Genomic DNA, 20,224 nt, shown 5'->3' with positions numbered 1-20,224 from the left:
GTCTATGAATCCTGTCCAGGTTGCTTTGCTCCATTCATGGTTTTTGAGCCTTGTACTTGAGATTGATGTTTGGAGTTGCTTGCTTTTTTTTTTTAAGATTTATATATTTATGAACACAGAGGTGGTGGGTGGGGGTAAGAGGATTTACCAGAGACAGAGTGGGGAGCAGAACAGGCGGATCAACTGAAATACACTACTGAGGGGAGCAGCAGGTGAGACAGGAGAGGTCTGATGAGCCATGTGGTTTAGCTTCCTGGCAGGGGATCAAACTTGCCATGCAGTGGCTGCCAATAGCTTCATCGTGCTGACTTAACCCCTTGCATCACCAGGGAGGCCCTGGAGTTGCTTTCTTTAGAGGAAAACAGTAGTAGTTGGAAATCAGTCTGCAAAGGGACCTTGTAGGAGCTGAGGTAAGCAAAGTTGGCATGGCCAGGTCAGATAAGGTCAGGAAGCATGTTAAGGAAACTGAATTTAGTGCACTTTGTCTTAATTTTAGAGAAGGCTTTGGAAGAATTTAAGCCAGTGAATTATATAATATTCAGATTCTAAGCATTTTGTCCACTATGTGGAGAGGGGCTGAAAGCGAGAGTATGTACAAATTGTGAGGGCAGGTAAGAGTTTACATTAGTGGTGTTTGAGAAAGGGTGAAAACTAAAACTTATAGAACAGGTTGGATGCTGAGTACTGAGAAAGAGTGGAATTAGTGGCAATGCAGAAGTTTCAGGCAAGATTAATGAGGCAAATGGTGATGCCATTTAACAGGATGGGGAGACTGGGTAGGGAATGGTATTGGGAGAACCTCTGGAATTCTTGTGACCATGATAACACTGAAAAAACATTGGTTTTGCATAATCAATGATAGACAAAGGCCGTTGAAGAGATAAAGTTTGGAAAACAGGATATAGGTCATGTAAGAGAGGGGACTGTGTGGGATGATGAGTGATCACTCAGTGATTCCCTACCTCTGCTATGGAAGAAGTTCAAGGACAGAGTCCTGGAGATGCCAACACTTAGACTTTAAAGAAAAGATGAAGATTCAGCAAAAAACAATTCAGAAGGAGAAACACAGAAGACACAGGAAAAATGAGGCCTGAATTGTGCGTGACACTTCAACATACATGGTTTCAAGAGCAGAGGTGGTGGAGGATGTCAGCCACCCCCAGAGTAAGCCAGGGAGTCACCTCTTGACTTGCCATCAAGGAAGTGGGTGGTGGATTTTGCCAAGGGCTGTCTTGTCTCAAGCAGACTCAAGAGAGAACTGGAGATGAATAAACAGGGTACAGATATGCGGATATCTGTACACTATGTGGATCGCTTCATAGTGCTGTGCTTAACGCCTTGCACCACCAGGGAGCCCCTGAAATGATTTTGACGCAAGGAATCACAGTCACATTGTGTTAGTTTTCATGGAAAACTATAACTTTGTGTGAATAGCTATAATCAGAAAATCACACAAATACTTTGAGCCAACTAAAATATATTGACTTTACTTCATGGAAAATCTCCTATAAACAGAAGGATTCTCAAAAGTTCTCAAAAGACACAAGACATACCAAATCATAAAGAAAAAAATAACCTCAAAGGAGCCACAAGGTGACTGTGATGTAGAATATCAGTGGCTGTAAGAAGTCAAAATGAGGGCCTCCCCTGGTGGCGCAGCGGTTGAGCGCTGGGCTGCGAAGCTGCCCACGGCCTCAGCAGCACCTGTTTGATACCCAGCCGCTGGCGAGGGTCCCATTTGGCATGACAGACCTCTCCTGCCGCCCGCTGCTCCCCTCAGCAGTGTACTTCGGTCCTTCTGCCTGCTCTGCTCCCCGCTCTGGCTCTGGTGAATTCTCTCACCCTCCCGCGCTTCTGGCTGTACCCAGTGCTTGTAAATAAATAAATAAATCTTAAAAAAAAAAGTCACAATGATACTGATTGGAAATCGGGATTGGGATTACCTGTAAGTGACCTTATCTGGCTTATGGAATGAAGATTTTCTGTATTTGGTATTATCTCAATTAAACAAAAGTTAAAATCAAACCATAAATTAAATAAAATCCTCCCACTTGGTAAAATACTGGATAAAGGTTTTAGGTAATCATTTACCTAGTGGGGTTGAGGAAGCCTTGAAAAGAGAGGAGAAATTTATTATTTGAAAGAAATGAGGATGCTGCACTGCTCCCTGAGGTGAGTCTTCAATCTTTTCTCCAACATTCTGCTTTTAAGATGATAAGAATGGGCCTTATTCCTGTAAAAAAACAAAAAAGGGGGGGAGCTTATTTTTCTGGTGGGTAGAGCAGCAGTTGGGTTGACAAGAACACTCCTTTTTTCCTGAGATAACTTGGGAAAACATGGAAAAATCACATTTTCTTCATAAACCCCAGAACCCCAGGGATAAATAATCTGATAGAAACAGAAAGTGAATCTGAATTATCTGAAGTCTAGAGATAAACAATTTTTAACTGTATTTTTAGGGGTTATTATCATAAAATATTGGAACAGGGATAGAGGCTTAAAGCATAGATCAGAATTTTTTTTTTTTTTGAGTGTTGCATATAAAGAAAGCACTGATCGGGCCTCCCCGGTGGTGCAGCGGTTGAGCACTGGGTTGCGAAGCTGCCCGCAGCCTCTGCAGCGCCGGTTGATCCCTGGCCACCAGCCGAGGGTCCCACATGGCGCGCAGACTTCTCCTGTCACCCGTTGCTTCCCTCAGCAGAATATTTCGTCCATCTGCCTGTTCTGTTCCCTGCTCTGGTTCTGGCTCTGGTGAATTCTCTCACCCTCCCATGCTTCTGACTGTACCCAGTGCTTGTATAAATAAAAATAAATAAATCTTTAAAAAATTTTTAAAAATTTACTAAAAAAAAAGAAAGCACTGACATATCTATGGTGAACAATAAATGTCAAAACTGAATTCTGGCAGAGAAAGATACTCATCTGGGCTATAGTTCAACTTCAACAAAACAGACCAACCTTTCCAATGAATGTTTGTTTGGGAGGAAGTAAAACACAACAAAACTTCATGAATTTGGGAAATTACTAACAGGTAAAGATCGGGGTGCAAAGGATTTTATTTTGTAGCTAAGATTAAGATCCACAGCTACTTATTTGGAGGAAGTACTCAGTGCTGAGTCTAAATAGAACATTTGCAATCTGGAGAATTCTGCCTGACCCCTTAAAGTGCAGTCTCTACAATGACCTAGTGAATAGCAGAAGAGTTATTTATATGCATGTTCATACAAATGAAATAGACTTAGAGTCAGTCTTGACCAAGGGAACGGAATAAATGGATCTAAGAATGGTTCAATATATGCCAGGTTCTCCTAACCTATCCCTAAACATAAGGATAAAGCTGATGATTTTCACATTATATGCGTACCTGGGTCCTCTGACTCGAGTTATAGCTTTATAGACACAAGATCCACTTGCAATCTCCCTTCCAGGGGAATTAACAGGTACTTCAAAGCAACATATCAAAAGTAATCTCTTCTTTTGCTTTTGGAAACCTGTTTTCCTCCAGCTTGTATTCCCATCCAAATTGAACATAACACCATTCATTTGTTTGCTCAAGTCCCAACTCTAGAAATCTCCAATGAGATCCAGCTCTCTCACTAACCCCTATACCCATACCCACCTCATTGAAATTCTTACTAACTCTGTCTTGGAACACATTTCTGGTATGGCCTTTTTCATCATAACCACCCTCCATCGACAACACCAACTCTTGCCAGAGTAATTCCAGATCTCCCTCCCCATCTGTCCAGAAGATCCTAAATAGTTGGCCCCTGACCACCATTCTGATCAGAACTTACACCATTACCTTCTGAATTCAGTCTGCATTTGCCATATAAGTCCACTTTCTACCTTGAAAAATAGGACATAAATATTGGTTCCTTTGCATGCAATGTTCTTTCCAGAGTTGCTTCCTTCTTATCATTCCCATTTCACTTCTCCCTACAACTAGACTTGGAAACGTGGTAAGATGTGGAAAGCAATTGCTCTCTGCCTGTGATACTAGTTTCTTAGTCACTGTGATTCTTCTCTGTTTCTTACATAGCAAATGTCATTCTTACTGATGTCTGTTCAGGTACTGCATCATATTGAGGTTTGCTGGCACCACAGAGGTGTAGAACATGAGAATATAGGTTGTAAATAGTAAATAGGTGTAGAGCAATAAGTATAGCTAGGGGCCTCCCTGGTGGCGCAAGGGGTTAAGACACAACCTATGAAGCTGTCTGTAGCCACTGCAGCATGAGTTTGATTCCCGAGCCAGGGAGCTACCCATATGGCACAGCAGACCTCTCTGACTCGCCCACTGCTCCCCTCAGCAGTGTATTTCAGTCAATCTGCCTGTTCTGTTCCCCACTCTGTCACTGGTGAATCCTCTCACCTCCCCCCACTCCCGCCCCGCACCTCTGGCCTGTACCCCAGCACTTGAATACATAAACAAATATTTTAAAAAAAAGTATAGTGATCAACACTGGAGATGCCTGATCACTATTAGTGACCAGAAAATTTCAAAGTGCTTCTGTCCTAAAAGTCTGTGAACGGGACAATTTAGCAAGAACTTGTTTAATCATAAACTCCAGAGAAAGTGCAAGCTAGGAAAAATTTATTTGTTCAACAAATATTTACTAACTGAATAAATGAACTAGTGGTCAGTGAACTCTGAGGCATATGTACACAAGAAGAGTATTGAGAAATAATCCTTGGGGAGATATGCTACTCTGAAAACAATGGCTTCAGTAATTGTGACTGCTATAGCCCTTTGTATTCAACTCATGACAGGACAGGAATACAATCAAATTAATTTGACACCAGAATATCTGTCTCTTCATTTCTTCTGAGTTCTCAGAAACACAACTACTTTGCCACTGAGCAATGATGTTGATTTCAGTTCAAACTTCCATTGTTTTCTAAATTCCAAGGTAAACTGGAAGTCTCGGCTCCATGGTTTACCATTATTGCCTCTGAGTGATGTAATGAGACATCTTGTCTTTTATTAGACACCAATGCTATCAGCAACATGCACAGACATTATGCAATATTTCCATTTGTACTTAAAATCCATATCATTGAAGAATAAGTATATACTTCCATAATTATTAATAAAAGTAGTGGTGCACGGAGAGGAATAAGGAAAAGATCTTATGGGCAACCCCTTCTCTCACTTGCCTTTTCATCTGAATAGCCCAATTACTTTAATCATGTTCAGAAAGAGTATTTTCAGCCTCCCAATAATCTTTGTTGTAATTGAGGATTAAGTCCATTGAAAATCACGGTGCTAAATTTATCTAACAGTGGATCTCCCCCATTTCCAACTAGGTCCTCAACAAGGGGTTTCTTTGGTTTCACCCTTTTCCTCCCTGTCAGTTCCAACCATCACCCTTCTTGTGCGATGAGCATTCTGATCATCAAGATGATTGTCAGGGAGCTATAAATGATGGTCAATAGGAGGCAGGAAGAAAGTACTTTGAGACTCTGTGATCAGACTTGGAGTTCTGTGGCCTGATGGACACTGAATATTTATCCTTAGAGAGTTCCCTAGAGGGCACACGCATCAGTCCCTTCTATGTCATGGAGATGCTTGTCCACTCCTTGGCCATTACAGTTCCCACCTCCAATGTTGGACATCCTGCAGCCCCCATACCCCCACACCTTTGGGATTCTATTGCTCTTGGAGATAGTTCTCTTGGGCAGGATTTTTTAAAAAATTATAAAGTGGACCTCCTGATTTTTTTACACCTGCTTCAAAAGGAACCTCAGGTGTCTGTCCAGGAATCACCTGCACCTGCAGCTGGGGGGATCTTGTGACCTTGCACAGTGTGTGTCCTTCCTCTACAGCCTCAGGCCAATAATCACATCTCATGTTCTTAATTCAGAGACATGTGTCATTTATTTCTTCCCTTTTTAGAGAATGATATGATCACACAAAACTTCAGGGGACATAAGATAACTTTAAATGAGCCTACACTTTCACAGAGTTGGCTGAATATGTGACTGCATATGAGCTGCAGACTCCAAGAAAATTCTTACCTTCTTTTATCTTAGACAAGTTGTCTAAATGAGAGAAAATCCTAAATATACCAATGAAAAAGTAATTGAGGCAGTAGAGCAGCGAAGTGGCAGGTTACAAAATCATTTTTCGAAATCAATTATGTTTTTGTATGGAAACAAGCTAGAAGAGAGAGACACTTCTAAAAAAAATCCCATCTATAATACATCAAAAAGAATTAAACACCTTGGAGTACATTTGACAAAAGAGTCAGAGGGCCAGTACAGTCAAAACTATAAAGCACTGTTAAAAAATAAGAACACACAGGGCCTGCCCTGGTGGCACAGGTGGTTGAGTGCAGCACTGTGAAGCTGTCTGCAGTCTGCAACACGAGTTCAATCCCGGCCACCGGCGAGGGTCCCACATGGTGCGCAGACCTCTCCTGTCATGCCCGCTGCACCCCTCAGCAGTGTATTTCATCAGTCTGCCTGTTGTGTTCCCCTCTCTGTCTCTGGTGAATCTTCTCATCCTCCCGTGCATCTGGACTGTACTCCAGTTCCTGTATAAATAAATAAATCTTAAAATATGTGTATGTATGTATATATATATATATATATATATATATATATATAAAATAAGAACACACACCTGGATCTACAAAGGATCTACAAATACAATGGAGAAAAGAAAGTCTTTCAACAGGTGTTGTGAGAATACTGGACAGTCACATGCAAAAGAATGAAGCTAGACCACCATCTCACCCCTTACACAAAAATTAATTTGAATGGATTAAAGATTTGGCTGTTTTAAATGAAGCCCTGAAGGACATAACAGAAAACAGAGGGGCAACATTCCACAACATTGACTTCAGTGGTGTGTTTATATCATTGTCAACAAGAAGAAAAATCATAGAGAACATAAATATCCACATCAAATTAAAATGCTTCTTCACAAGAAAAGAAATTATCACCAAAACAGAAGAAACCATATTGGAAGGGAGAAAATATTTGTATGCCATACAGCAGGCAATGGTATGATATCAAGATTTATAAGGAAATCATACAACTCAACAACAACAACAAAAATAATAAAGAACCCAATTTAAATAGTCAGAAGAGCTAAATAGACCCTTCTCCAAAGAAGTTGTGCAAATGGTCAAAAGGCACATGAAAAATGCTTATCAGTATTTCCCTAGTGGGAAATGTATATCAAAACCACAATGAGATATCATCACAAAATGGAGAAAGGCAATCTTGTTAATATATGATGTTGGGTAAATAGTAAAGCCAGAAAGAAATGAATGAAGTTGGATTACTTGCTAACAACATAAACAAAATAAACTGCCCGTGGATTTAAGATTTAGTTTTAAAACCTTCAACAATAAAATACAGAGAAGAAATCATTGGAGATACAGTCCATGGCATCAACAATAAAGTTATTTTTGGTGATTCAGCCCCCATGACATGGGAATTAAAAAAAATAATAGGGATTACCTCAAGTTTCAAATTTTATACAGTGAAGGGAAACATAAGATGATGTAAAAGACACTCTACTGAACGTGAGAAAATACTTACACAATATATAACTGATAAGAGGCCAATATGCAATATATATACAGAGGTCATACAATTCAACAATAAAAAATGATCCAGCTAATACATGAATAGCAGATATGAAAGGCAAATCGCCAAAGATATCTAGAGGTGAAAAGACATATGAAAAAAATGTTCATTGTACTTCTAATAAGAGAGATGCAGATTAAAACTGCAATGAGATACCACTCACTCTTCTGAGAATAGCACATGTTAAAAAGACCCCAACAAAAAGCTGCAGAGCAGATGTGGAGAAAAAGGAACCTACTACATTGCTGGTGGGAATGTGAGCTGGTGAAACCCCTATGGAAGCAATAAGGATTTATTTTTTTTCCTTAAGATTTATTTATTCATGCACACAAGAACTGGGGTATAGCCCAGATGCGCAGAGGGTGATAGGATTCACCAGACACAGAGCGGGGAGCAGAACAGGCAGACTGACGGAAATACACTGCTGAGGGGAGCATCGGGTGAGACAGGAGAAGTCTGCCGAGCAATGTGGGCATCTCCCTGGCCAGCCAGAATTGAAGCCGCAGACAGCTTCACAGCTCTGTTCTCAACCGCCTGCACCACCAGGGGGGGCCCAATACGGATTTATTTTTAAAAAATAAAAATGAAATCACTGTGTGTCCTACAATCCCACACTTGAGCAAATATCCATAGAATATGAAACCATCAATAAAAAGCTTCACGTGTTCTACAATGTTTATAGCAGCGTTGAATCAAGAAGGGTGTTACAGAAGAGGGGCGGAGCAACATGGCGGCGAGGAGACGCTGCGAGTAAGATCTCCCATTAAAAAAAGTTCATAGGGAGGAAAAGCGGCAGGTCCCAGTGAGAACTGGGACACGGAAGATAAACGGACGACTCCAGCAAACTGCCCGAAGAAGAAAGTTGCCATAAAAGAGGACGAGAAGGGAGGGAAGCGCAGAACCCTGCTCCCCTCCCCCGCCCACAGAGGCGGCACTCTCCGACCGGCAGAGACCAGGGAAACAACAAACCAAAACGCCCAACAAGAAAAACGGATGCAGCAAGCTGGACTGTGAGTGGAAAGGAACTATTTCAGCCACCACACCCCGTGAACGGGAGCTGAGGCGAACCCTGCAGGATCCGCCGCGGAGGTGAGCTCCACGCGCCATTAAAAAGAGAGCCCCGCCCCCCAGGAGGAGACCAGCACCAGCACACAGCCCCGGCCGCCCGGTAAGCTTGCGCGAAAGCGGCGCTCGGATTGCAGCTGCCCAGGCCCCTGCGCCTGCGACCTAGGCTTGCGGGGAGACGGCGGAGGCCCTCCCTGAGTGAGCAGGAACAAGGTGCCCAGGCAGTGGAGCGGGATTCAAAAGGCTCCATTCCCGCGCCACTGATCTGGGCTACAGCCCACGTCCTGGAACTGAGGGCTTTGGAACTGAGACCCGGGCGAGGCCCTCCCTGAGTGAGCAGGAACAAGGCGCCCAGGCAGGGGAGCGGGATTCAAAAGGCGCCATTCCCGCGCCACTGATCTGGGCTACAGCCCGCGTCCTGGAACTGAGGGCTTTGGAACTGAGACCCGGGCGGAGGCCCTCCCTGAGTGAGCAGGAACAAGGCGCCCAGGCAGGGGAGCGGGATTCAAAAGGCGCCATTCCCGCGCCACTGATCTGGGCTACAGCCCGCGTCCTGGAACTGAGGGCTTTGGAACTGAGACCCGGGGCACGAAATTAGGGGCGTGGGTTCCCCACGACGGTGGGGCACAAGGCAGACACAGCACCCCAAAGCTGTTGAGGTGTATCCTACCATCCCCGCTCTGCTCCCTGTCCCACGGGGTGGAAAATCAGCTCCCCAAGGGCTCTAGGAGAGATCTCTGGTGCCACCTAGCGACTTGACCCCAGCACAGGCTACTGAAGGAGCTAGTGGCCAGCTGGGGAGTTAGCCCACACCGGGCCCCTTCTGAACAAGTAGTCTGAGCCCACAGGGAGAGCGAGAACCCACAGCCGGGGCAGACCAGGCGCGCAGAAGAGTGTGCCTGAGACCAGAAGCGCAGGGAGTGTGTCCCACATCACCATTTTAGAACAGGGACATTTCTTCAGTAAAGACTACCTGCAGAAGGCTTCCTCAGGAGCCAGAGGTGAGCGGGGGAAGTTCGCCCACGCCAGACCCCCTCTGGCCTGCAGTCCAAGCCCAGAGGGAAGCAGGAACCCACCGCCGGGGCAGACCAGGCGCACAGGGGAGTGTGTCCCCACATCGGCATTTTAGAACAGGGACCTTTCTCCAGTAAAGGCTGCTTGAAACTGACAGATGACTCCTGGAAGAACCAGAGGGGAACAGAGAAGCCCACCCAAGATGCCGGCAAGTCCCAACAACACAGTGTCCCAACGCATACGGCAAATTAGAAAACAGACAGTAGGGAGGAGAAGAACCACACGCAACCTAGCAACTCTCCAGAGAAAAAGCACACCACAAAAAGAAAGCCAGCCCCCAGATTGCAACGACAATAACTTGGAAGAATTTCTGAGCCTTCCAGAAAGAGAATTTAAAATTGCCGTGATTAAAAAACTGACAGAAGTCATAAAGGAAAACAATGATAAGGGAAAAATAATCAACGATCAGAAGAATGCAATTGAGTCCCTAGAGAGGGAAAACAATGGTCAGAAGAAAGAAATTGAGTCCCTAAAGAGGGAAGTAAAAGAAATGCAGGAGATCAAAGAATTAATGGAAGAACTAAAGAATTCTGGGAAAAGCAATGAAAGCAGAATAGATGAAATGGAAGAACGAATAAGTAATCTTGAAGACACAGAAATAAAAAGAACCAAAACAGAAAAGGAAAGAGAAGTACGAAGGAAAAAGAACGAAGAAAGACTTCGGGAACTATCTGACTCCATGAGGAAAGGAAATATAAGAGTTATAGGAATACCAGAAGGAGAGGAGAGAGATGTAGGAACAGAGAAAATATTCAAAGAGATAATTGAAGAGAACTTCCCAAATGTGAAGAAGGAGCTGAAAATTGATATACAAGAAGCAAGAAGAACACCAAACTTCCACGACGAAAGGAAAAATACAGCAAGACACATAATAGTAAAGCTCCCAAGAATCCAGGACAAGGAAAAAATAATGAAGCTGGCAAGAGGGAAGAAACAGATAACATTCAAAGGAAAACCAATCAGGCTGACATCAGACTTCTCCGAAGAAACACTACGGGCAAGGAGAGAGTGGAGGGACATAGTCAACAGACTCCAAGAAAACAGATGCCAACCAAGAATACTCTATCCCGCAAAGCTCTCCTTCCTCTTTGAAGAAAGAATATGGACCTTCCCAGACAAACAGAAACTCCGGAATTTCATTGCAACTAAACCCCCACTCCAAAAAATACTACAAGGAGTCCTAAAGCCAGAACCTCAGAGCGACGAATAACAATGAAAGAAGGCCAAAAAAAAAAAAAAAGTTATTAAAAGAATAAATAAATAAAATCAAAGGAAAGACAAACACAATGGCAAATACAGATGTTAACATATCAATATTAACTCTAAATGTAAATGGACTAAACTCTTCAATAAAAAGACACAGAGTTGCAGCCTGGATTAAGAAACAAAACCCAACCTTTTGCTGTCTCCAGGAAACACATTTAGCTACAAAAGATAAAAATAGGCTCAAAGTTAAAGGATGGAAAACAATCCTACAAGCAAATGGACCAAAAAAGAAAGCAGGAACAGCTATACTTATATCAGATAAAACAGATTTCAAACTCAAAAAGATAAAAAGAGACCCCAATGGTCACTACATTATGATCAAGGGGACAATACTTCAAGAAGAAATAACACTCATTAACATATACTCACCAAACGAAGGAGCACCAAAATATATCAGACAACTGCTGTCCTCTCTGAAAACAGACATCAGAGAAAACACATACGTAGTGGGAGACTTCAACACACCACTATCAACAATGGATAGATCAACAAGACAAAAAATAAGTAAAGAAACCAAAGCTCTAAATAAAGACCTAGAGCAATTGGGCTTAACAGACATCTATAGAACACTAAACCCCAAAAAAATGGAGTACACATTTTTCTCAAGCGCACACGGATCATTCTCCAGGATCGATCACATACTGGGGCACAAGACAAACATCAACAGATACACCAAGATTGAAATCATATCAACCATCTTTTCTGACCATGAAGGCATCAAACTAGAAATAAACCATAAAAAGAAGGCAAGGAACTTTCCTACCTCATGGAGATTAAAAACCACACTACTGGAAGACCATTGGACTAATGAGGAGATCAAAGAAGAAATTAAAAAATTTTTTGAATTGAACGACAAGGAGGACACCAATATCCTAAATGTATGGGATGCAGCAAAAGCAGTAATAAGAGGAAAATATATAGCAATAGAAGCTCACATCAAGAAACAAGAAAGAACGCAAAGAAACAACCTAATCTCGAAGCTCAAAGATCTAGAAAAAGAACAACAAAAAAACCCCAAAACCAGTAGAAGAAAAGAAATAATAAAAACCAAAGCAGAAATAAATGAAATTGAAACTAAAGAAACAATCCAAAAGATCAATGAAACCAAGAGCTGGTTCTTTGAAAAAATCAATAAAATAGACAAACCCCTAGCCAGGCTCACAAAGGAAAAAAGGGAGAAAGCACAAATAAACAGGATCATCAATGAAAGAGGAGAAATCACAACGGACACAGCAGAAATCAAAAGAATAATCAGTAACTACTATGAACAGTTATATGGAAACAAGTTTAACAATCTAGAGGAGATGGACAAATTCCTACAACTCTACAATCACCCAAAGCTAGATAAAGAAGAAATAGAACACCTAAACAGACCAATTACAATTAGCGAAATTGAAATGGTAATCAAAAACCTCCCCAAAAACAAAAGCCCAGGACCTGATGGATTTACAAATGAATTCTACCAAACATTCAGAGACGAATTAGTGCCTATCCTTCACAAACTCTTCCAAAAAATTGAGAAGGAAGGGACAATACCAAACACGTTCTATGAAGCCAACATTACACTAATACCAAAACCGAACAAGGACAACACAAAAAAGGAAAACTACAGGCCAATCTCCCTAATGAACACTGATGCAAAAATCCTCAATAAAATTTTAGCTATCAGAATCCAACAATGTATCCATAAGATAATTCACCACGACCAAGTTGGATTCATTCCAGGGGCACAAGGATGGTTTAACATCCGAAAATCAATCAACGTTATCCAACACATCAACAAAAAGAAATATAAAAACCATATGATAATATCAATAGATGCTGAGAAAGCTTTCGACAAAGTGCAACACCCATTCATGATAAAAGCCCTTGAAATTCTTGGGATACAAGGAACATACCTCAACATCATAAAGGCCATCTATGACAAGCCAACAGCCAGTATCATTCTCAATGGTGAAAAGCTGAAAGCAATTCCATTAAGATCTGGAACAAGACAAGGATGTCCACTCTCACCATTGCTTTTCAATATAATACTGGAAGTCCTAGCCAGGGCAATAAGACAAGAGAAAGACATCCAAGGAATCCAAATAGGAAAAGAAGAAGTCAAACTATCACTATTTGCAGACGATATGATATTATACATAGAGAACCCCAAAAACTCCACAGAAAAGCTAATTCAACTCATCAATCAGCTCAGTAAAGTGGCAGGATACAAAATCAACACGCAAAAGTCAGTAGCCTTCCTATACACAAACAATAAATCTGAAGAAGAAGAAATCAAAAAGACCATCCCTTTTGTTATTGAAACAAAAAAAATCAAATATTTGGGAATAAATCTAACAAAAGAGGTAAAGGACCTATACAAAGAAAACTATAAAACACTGTTAAAAGAAATAGAAGAAGACACAAAGAAATGGAGAGACATCCCCTGCTCATGGATTGGAAGAATAAACATTATTAAAATGGCCATCCTTCCAAAAGCAATATACAGATTCAATGCTATTCCAATCAAAATTTCAATGTCATTCTTCAAAGAAATAGAACAATTATTGATGAAATTCATATGGAATCACAAAAAACCCCGAATAGCCAAAGCTCTCCTGAAAAAAAAAGAAGGGAATGGAGGCATCAGACTCCCAGACTTCAAACTATACTACAAAGCCATAATCATCAAAACCACATGGTATTGGAACAAGAACAGACATACAGACCAATGGAATCGAATAGAAAATCCAGAAATAAACCCACAGGTTTATGGTCAACTAATCTTTGACAAAGGAGCAAAGACTATGCATTGGAGCAAAGAAAGTTTGTTCAATAAATGGTGCTGGGAAAACTGGGTCGCTACATGCAAAAGAATGAAGCTTGACCACCACCTCACACCATACACAAAAATCAACTCAAAATGGATTAAAGAACTAGACATAAGACCTGAAACCATAAAATATATAGAAGGAAATATAGGCGAAACACTACGTGATTTGCACATCAAAGACATCTTTACAGACACATCACCCAAAGCTGTGATAGTGAAGGCAAAGATAAACAGCTGGGACTATATCAAATTAAAGAGCTTTTGCACAGCAAAAGAGACAATAACAAAAACAAAGAGAAACCCCACCAACTGGGAGAACATTTTTGCACCCAACACTAATGATAAAGGACTGATCACAAAAATCTGCAAAGAGCTGATGAGTCTCAACAACAACAAAGAAAATAATCCAGTCAAAAAATGGGCAGAAGAGCTTAAAAGAAACTTCTCTGAAGAGGAAATGCAAATGGCCAACAGGCATATGAAAAAATGTTCAACATCACTTGTAATCAGGGAAATGCAAATCAAAACTACCATGAGATACCATCTTACACCAGTGAGAATGGCACATATTAAAAAAACTAGCAACAACAAATGCTGGCGAGGGTGTGGAGAAAAAGGAACTCTTCTGCACTGTTGGTGGGAGTGCAAACTGGTCCAACCACTGTGGAAAGCTGTGTGGAGATTTCTGGACCTACTAAACATAGAGCTTCCATATGACCCAGCAATTCCACTCCTAGGTATTTACCCAAAGGACACAGAAACATCAATTCCAAAGAACACCTGCACCCCTATGTTTATAGCAGCACTGTTTACAATAGCTAAGCTTTGGAAACAACCCAAATGCCCAAAAATAGATGACTGGATCAAGAAGATGTGGTACATATATACCATGGAATATTACTCAGCATTCAAAAAAGATAAACACATGCAATTTGCAGCAACATGGATGGCGCTGGAAGGGATCATGCTCAGCGAAATAAGCCAAAAAGAAAAAGAAAAATACCGGATGGTCTCACTCATAGCAGGAATCTAGAAAACTTAAATAAGGGACCAGGAAAATGAATAACTATAAGAAAGTGAAAATCAAAATCAACAAAAAACTATGAACCAGAGACACTTTTAGGGGGGCGGGGGCGGGAGGGGAGGGATTGGGGTCAGAATGGGGGGCTGCAATTGTATGGGGAATATAACAATAAAATTTATAAAAAAATAAAAAAAAAAAAACAATAATGAAATAAAAAAAAAAAAAAGAAGGGTGTTACACAAGCCATGGAGTATTATATAGCCATAAGAAAGGATAAAACACAGTCATTTTCAAGTAAACGGAGGGAATTTGAGAGAATTCTGTGGCGCAAGGAAAATTAGAAAGATAAAATCAAATAATGGACATTTACATAGCAGATATTTCTATAATAAAAACACTTTCAAAAATGAGAGGACAGGGCCTCCCCGGTGGCGCAGCGGTTGAGCACTGGGTTGCGAAGCTGCCCGCAGCCTCTGCTGCGCCGGTTCGATCCCCGGCTGCTCCCCGGCCACCAGAGGAGGGTCCCGCATGGCGCGCAGACCTCTCCTGCCGCCCGCTGCTCCCCTCAGCAGTGGACTTCGGTCCTTCTGCCTGCTCTGCTCCCCGCTCTGGCTCTGGTGAATTCTCTCACCCTCCTGCGCTTCTGACTGTACCCAGTGCTTGTATAAATAAATAAAATAAATAAAGATAAATCTTTTAAAAAATTTAAAAAAAAATGAGTGGACATTAATAAATACCCAAGGTTTAGAGGGTGAGGAGGGACAGACATACAAAGGACAGTGGGGGAATATAAAACAAAACAAGAAGATTATCTTACCTAAACATGGCACAGTTATACAATTAGGAATCTACTATTAATACAATACTGTGATTCAGTCAATACACTAGCTGTCACAGTGCTGTCATTTACCAAAAGAAAAATGCTTGTTTCTTTCATCACCCAATCAGTGATCACATGTTGCATTTATTTCAATGCCCCTTTATGCGTATTGGATTCAGTTTCTCAGTCTGTCTAGTCTTCATGACCTTGATATTTTTGCAGATCTGAGGTCAGTTGTTTTGTGGCATTCAGGTTTTTTAAATATATTCTCCAGTAATTAGATTTAAGGTATTCATTCTTGGCAGGAGAACCATGAAAGTGAGTTGGTGCCTTTCTCTGTGTTTCATATCAAGAGGCACAGGTGTAAATTTATCCCATTAATGGTGGTTTAAAAATGAACGTCTTGATGAAGAGGTACATAGGGTGAGGTCTGTGGGTCCTGAGCACAGGATCTTCAGTCCCTGGGGAGTTGGGTTTGCCACCCTTCTGAGACATACATGTGATGCAAACTCTAAAACTCTTGCAAAAAATATTAAAAAATGAAAGGTGTTTGCCTTCTTATCTTGTATATAATGATGTTTATAATAGACAGTTTTTCATACAATTTAATCCACTGGAATCCTATAGATAAACTTCAGTGGTGGGTGAGAGGTGGCTTGTATATAAATATGGACTATTATATATTTGGTAATCAATAAGATTTTATTTAAAAAATTCAAAGACTGTTATCTAGTTTTACCATGTAGCTGCTGCTGATATCAGTTGAGAAACATGGGAACGCAGAACTGGAAAGAATACTGTAATTCAGCAGGGCAATCCAGAACAGCCCAGGGCAATCCCTCATTTTAAAGAGGCAGAGGGCTTCCTTGGTGGTGCAGCCAGTTGAGCGCTGTGCTGTGGCAATGTCTGCAGCCTCTGCACCATGAGTTCGGTCCTGGCCGGCCAGGGAGATTCCCACATGGTGTGGCGGACCTCTCCTGACTCGCCTGCTGCTCCCCTCAGCAGTGTATTTCAGTCCGTCTTCCTGTTCTGTTCCCCACACTGTCTCTGGTGAATCCTCTCACCCTCCCATGCTTCTGGCCTGTAACCCAGTTCTTGTATAAAAATAAATAAATCTTTTAAAAAATTATTAAATAAATAAATAAATAAATAAAGAGGCAGAGATGAAGAGGCAGGGTAACTGGGACCTTCCCAAAGCTGCACAGTTATCCAGTGAGGGAGTCTGTATGACAAACCTAGTCTTTGGAACCCTAACTTAACACAATTCCCAACAACAAAGCATTTCCCCCAATCTTGGAAGACTGCGTGTTGTGTCATATATATAATACTCCTCTCTCTCTGTTTGCTCTTGTATTCTTTTATTTCAGTAGGTAAACTCTGAAGAGTTTACCTTCAGAAGAGAAGCAGCATGTCTACTAGAGAAGAAGCCGAGGCAACAGAGGGAGAGGCTTCTGAAGGTGTGAACTTAAGCATGACTCCAGCACAAGCCCCCAGGAAAGGTAAAACCATGAACTGGATGTAGATGAATCTGGGTCTATGTCACTTTCCTTCCTTGACAAATACAGTATCTTTTTGCTACTCCCAACAGTCAAGAATTCTATACAAATAAAAAGCATTGTTGTTGATGACTATTTTGTTTCTTGAAAGCAACTTTGAATATTGCAGAGAACAGGTAGATAAGTCATTATTTATAGGTGAAGAAAAATCACAGAGCACATGGTCTGGAGGAAAATAGGAAACCACTCTTGGTCTTTCTGTTTCTAAGTCCATGAGGACATCCCTTTAGATCTCCCTGCTTATATTTGATTCAGATATGCTCAGAGAACCACTTTCCCTCTACGGCAGCACAGAGGGTTGCTTTTCCTCCTCCTCTCATCCATATTACAACTTATTTTTTCTATAATATATAATAAGGAAGACTGTTACTTCAGCATCCACTAAAATCCATCTATTTTCAAGGAATTGTATGTGATGTGAAAAAACAACATATAAGTAGACTTGATACTTTGACAGTGATCTTGGCATTCATGCCAATAACACTAATAATCTACGCCTCAACTGATCTGCAGGGAGATTCAACATCAGCAATCATGAGGGAAAAGGAGACAGAACAATTAAAAATTCATGCAAATTATGGGGAAACTAGATAAATTTCAGAATTTTCTGCGAAAACATTGTAAGTTTATATAAAGAAAAAAGTTGTGGAAAAATTATATAAGTTAGAGAAATTTGTGACAAAGTTATCCCTTTTAAAACAGAAAAAAATATGTTCTATTACATTTATTAGAAAATTTTGGTAAGATTTTTAAGGAATAGAAAATGCTTATTTATCTTATACAAAAGAAATCCAAATAAATTAATTTATGGAGTTTCCTACTTTAAGAAGGTGGAGTCTAGCTCCTGTCAGCTTGAATGAGGTCTGTACATGTGACTTTTCCCAGGACACAGTGTGGTAAGGGAGGAAAAAGGAACCATTTCACAGAAGAGCGACCTGACAAATTCCACTGCAAGTCAGGTGCTCAAGGTCCATACCAGCAGAGGTGAATCCTGGTGCTAACACTCACCCTGATATGGTCTGATGGGAGAGCGTCAGTTCACCTGTATCGTCCTTCTCTCAATAACACGTGACCTCGGTCTAACCATGAAAAACAGTGAGAAATGCCAAGTAAGGGACATAACACACAGTACCTCACTGGTACTCTTGCAAGTGGTCAAGCTCACCAACATGAAGTAGGTCTGGGAAACTCATAGGCAAAAGTAGCCCAAAGGCAACAAGACAATGAAATGTGCTCTGGTGTCCAGAATGGGGCTGAGGGGCAGAAGGAAGACACACATCTAAGATGTCTGAATGAAGTGTGCCATGAGTTCGTGTAAGTTCATTCATTGTGACAAGTGTACCAAACTTATGTGAAATGGTAGCAGTAGCAGAAACTGATGTGCAGTATGCAGACGTTCACTAGTCCCATAAGTGTGAGACTTCATTAAATAAAACTGACTAAGAAAGATGGCTAGGTTGCTAAGATGCTTCAGCCCATAGGTTGAGAAGGAAAGGTAAAACTCCCTCTCTTTACAAAGCTAGCTGGCAAAGCAACTCATATGTGTGCACAAACTGCATTTTAAGCTTTTGTAGATAATCATGTGACATTTTCACTAATGTATTAGCAAAATAAATCCTGTGTTTTCATTAAAACATATTATTATGAGGCCATTCTAAAATGTAAAGGTAGTTTAATATCATCAGTTAAAAATTATAATGAAGTCCTATAAATTTACTACTCATCATAGTGCAATGGGTAGTTCTATCATTAAGCCCAATTAAGGGATGAAATAATGAGGACACAGGGAGCTCAATCACTTGCCAAAATCACAGCATTAAATAATGTGTGTGGTCCAACTCTGATTCAAATTAAGATGCATTTGATAAAACTCATGAAATTCCAAAAAATATATAGAAATAGGATAGGTTACTACAATAAATATATAAGTTCCACCACCAAAAGCAGCACACCTAATGGTATAACTGAGAAGCATTCCCAGTAATCTCATATTTAGCAGGAGTGCCCATTCTCAACAATTGTAGAGACTGTTTTAAAAATGTGGGTGAATAAATTTATCATGGAACAAAATAAAAGTTACAATAGGCAAAGTTATCACCTGTTTTCTCCATCAGTTGTGCTTAAGCTGTGTGTGCTTTTTAAAATTATTATTCCTGTCTACAACCAAGGGAAAAGACATGAAAATATTGGGAAAAGAAAGAATAAAAACAATAAAAACAGCTACTAAAAACTTGGGACTTAACTGAATATAACTATAAAATTCTACCTTAGGAAAGAAACTTACTTTGAAAAAAAAAATGGGCCCTCATCCCTGTTCTCAGCTGGAGAAGGCAATGCTGGAAATGTGGCAATCTCTCTTAACTTAGTCTGCCCTATGCATATGAGGTGATCAAAATTCCAATGTGAATTTCTTATAGATGGGGAAGGGAACACACTCAACTAAATGTTCCCAGAAACAAACTCACATTGGAATCTGGCTATCAGGTCCTAACTGTCCCTGCACAACAGGAAACAGTGCTGGTCATGCCACCTGCATTTGCTCCCTGACAGAAGCCAGAATGTGGAGCACCCATGTGGCATGAGGTCAGGGCAATTCAATCAACCCTTCCAGGTCCTGTCCAACTATGTGCTCCACTCAACAGTCCTAACTGTCCCTGCACAACAGGAAACAGTACTGGCCACACCACCTGCATTTGCTCCCTGGCAGAAGCCAGAATGTGGAGCACCCACGTGGCATGAGGTCAGGGCAATTCAATCAACCCTTCCAGGTCCTGTCCAACTATGTGCTCCACTCAACTGCAAGGTCACCAGAGGGGATGCATGGAACACTGGCACATTTTGTGCAAGACTAACTAAAAATTGAAAAATGAAGTTGATGCACCTCATCCACCACCTTTCAAGTCTCATCTCCCAGCCCAAATCACGCTAGGTCCCCTACTCATAAGTGGCACAACCTGCCACTCCAGCCCCTCAGGTAGGAAACTTGGGAAGGCAATGCTGGA

The 20,224-nt window shown here is 41.1% G+C and overlaps 1 protein-coding gene across 1 annotated transcript in view; it reads left to right on the top strand.

Moving 5' to 3' along the window:
- The window catches only part of LOC311188423 (putative small intestine urate exporter), a gene marked incomplete at both ends in the record, with an annotated part of 161,112 nt that overhangs the window by 23,160 nt on the left and 117,728 nt on the right, over positions 1–20,224 (top strand). The window lies entirely within an intron of this gene.

This window comes from Talpa europaea (genome assembly GCF_964194135.1).
Source record: "Talpa europaea genome assembly, chromosome: 2".
Lineage (NCBI taxonomy): Eukaryota > Metazoa > Chordata > Mammalia > Eulipotyphla > Talpidae > Talpa > Talpa europaea.
This window is presented reverse-complemented; position numbering and strand designations above follow the sequence as displayed.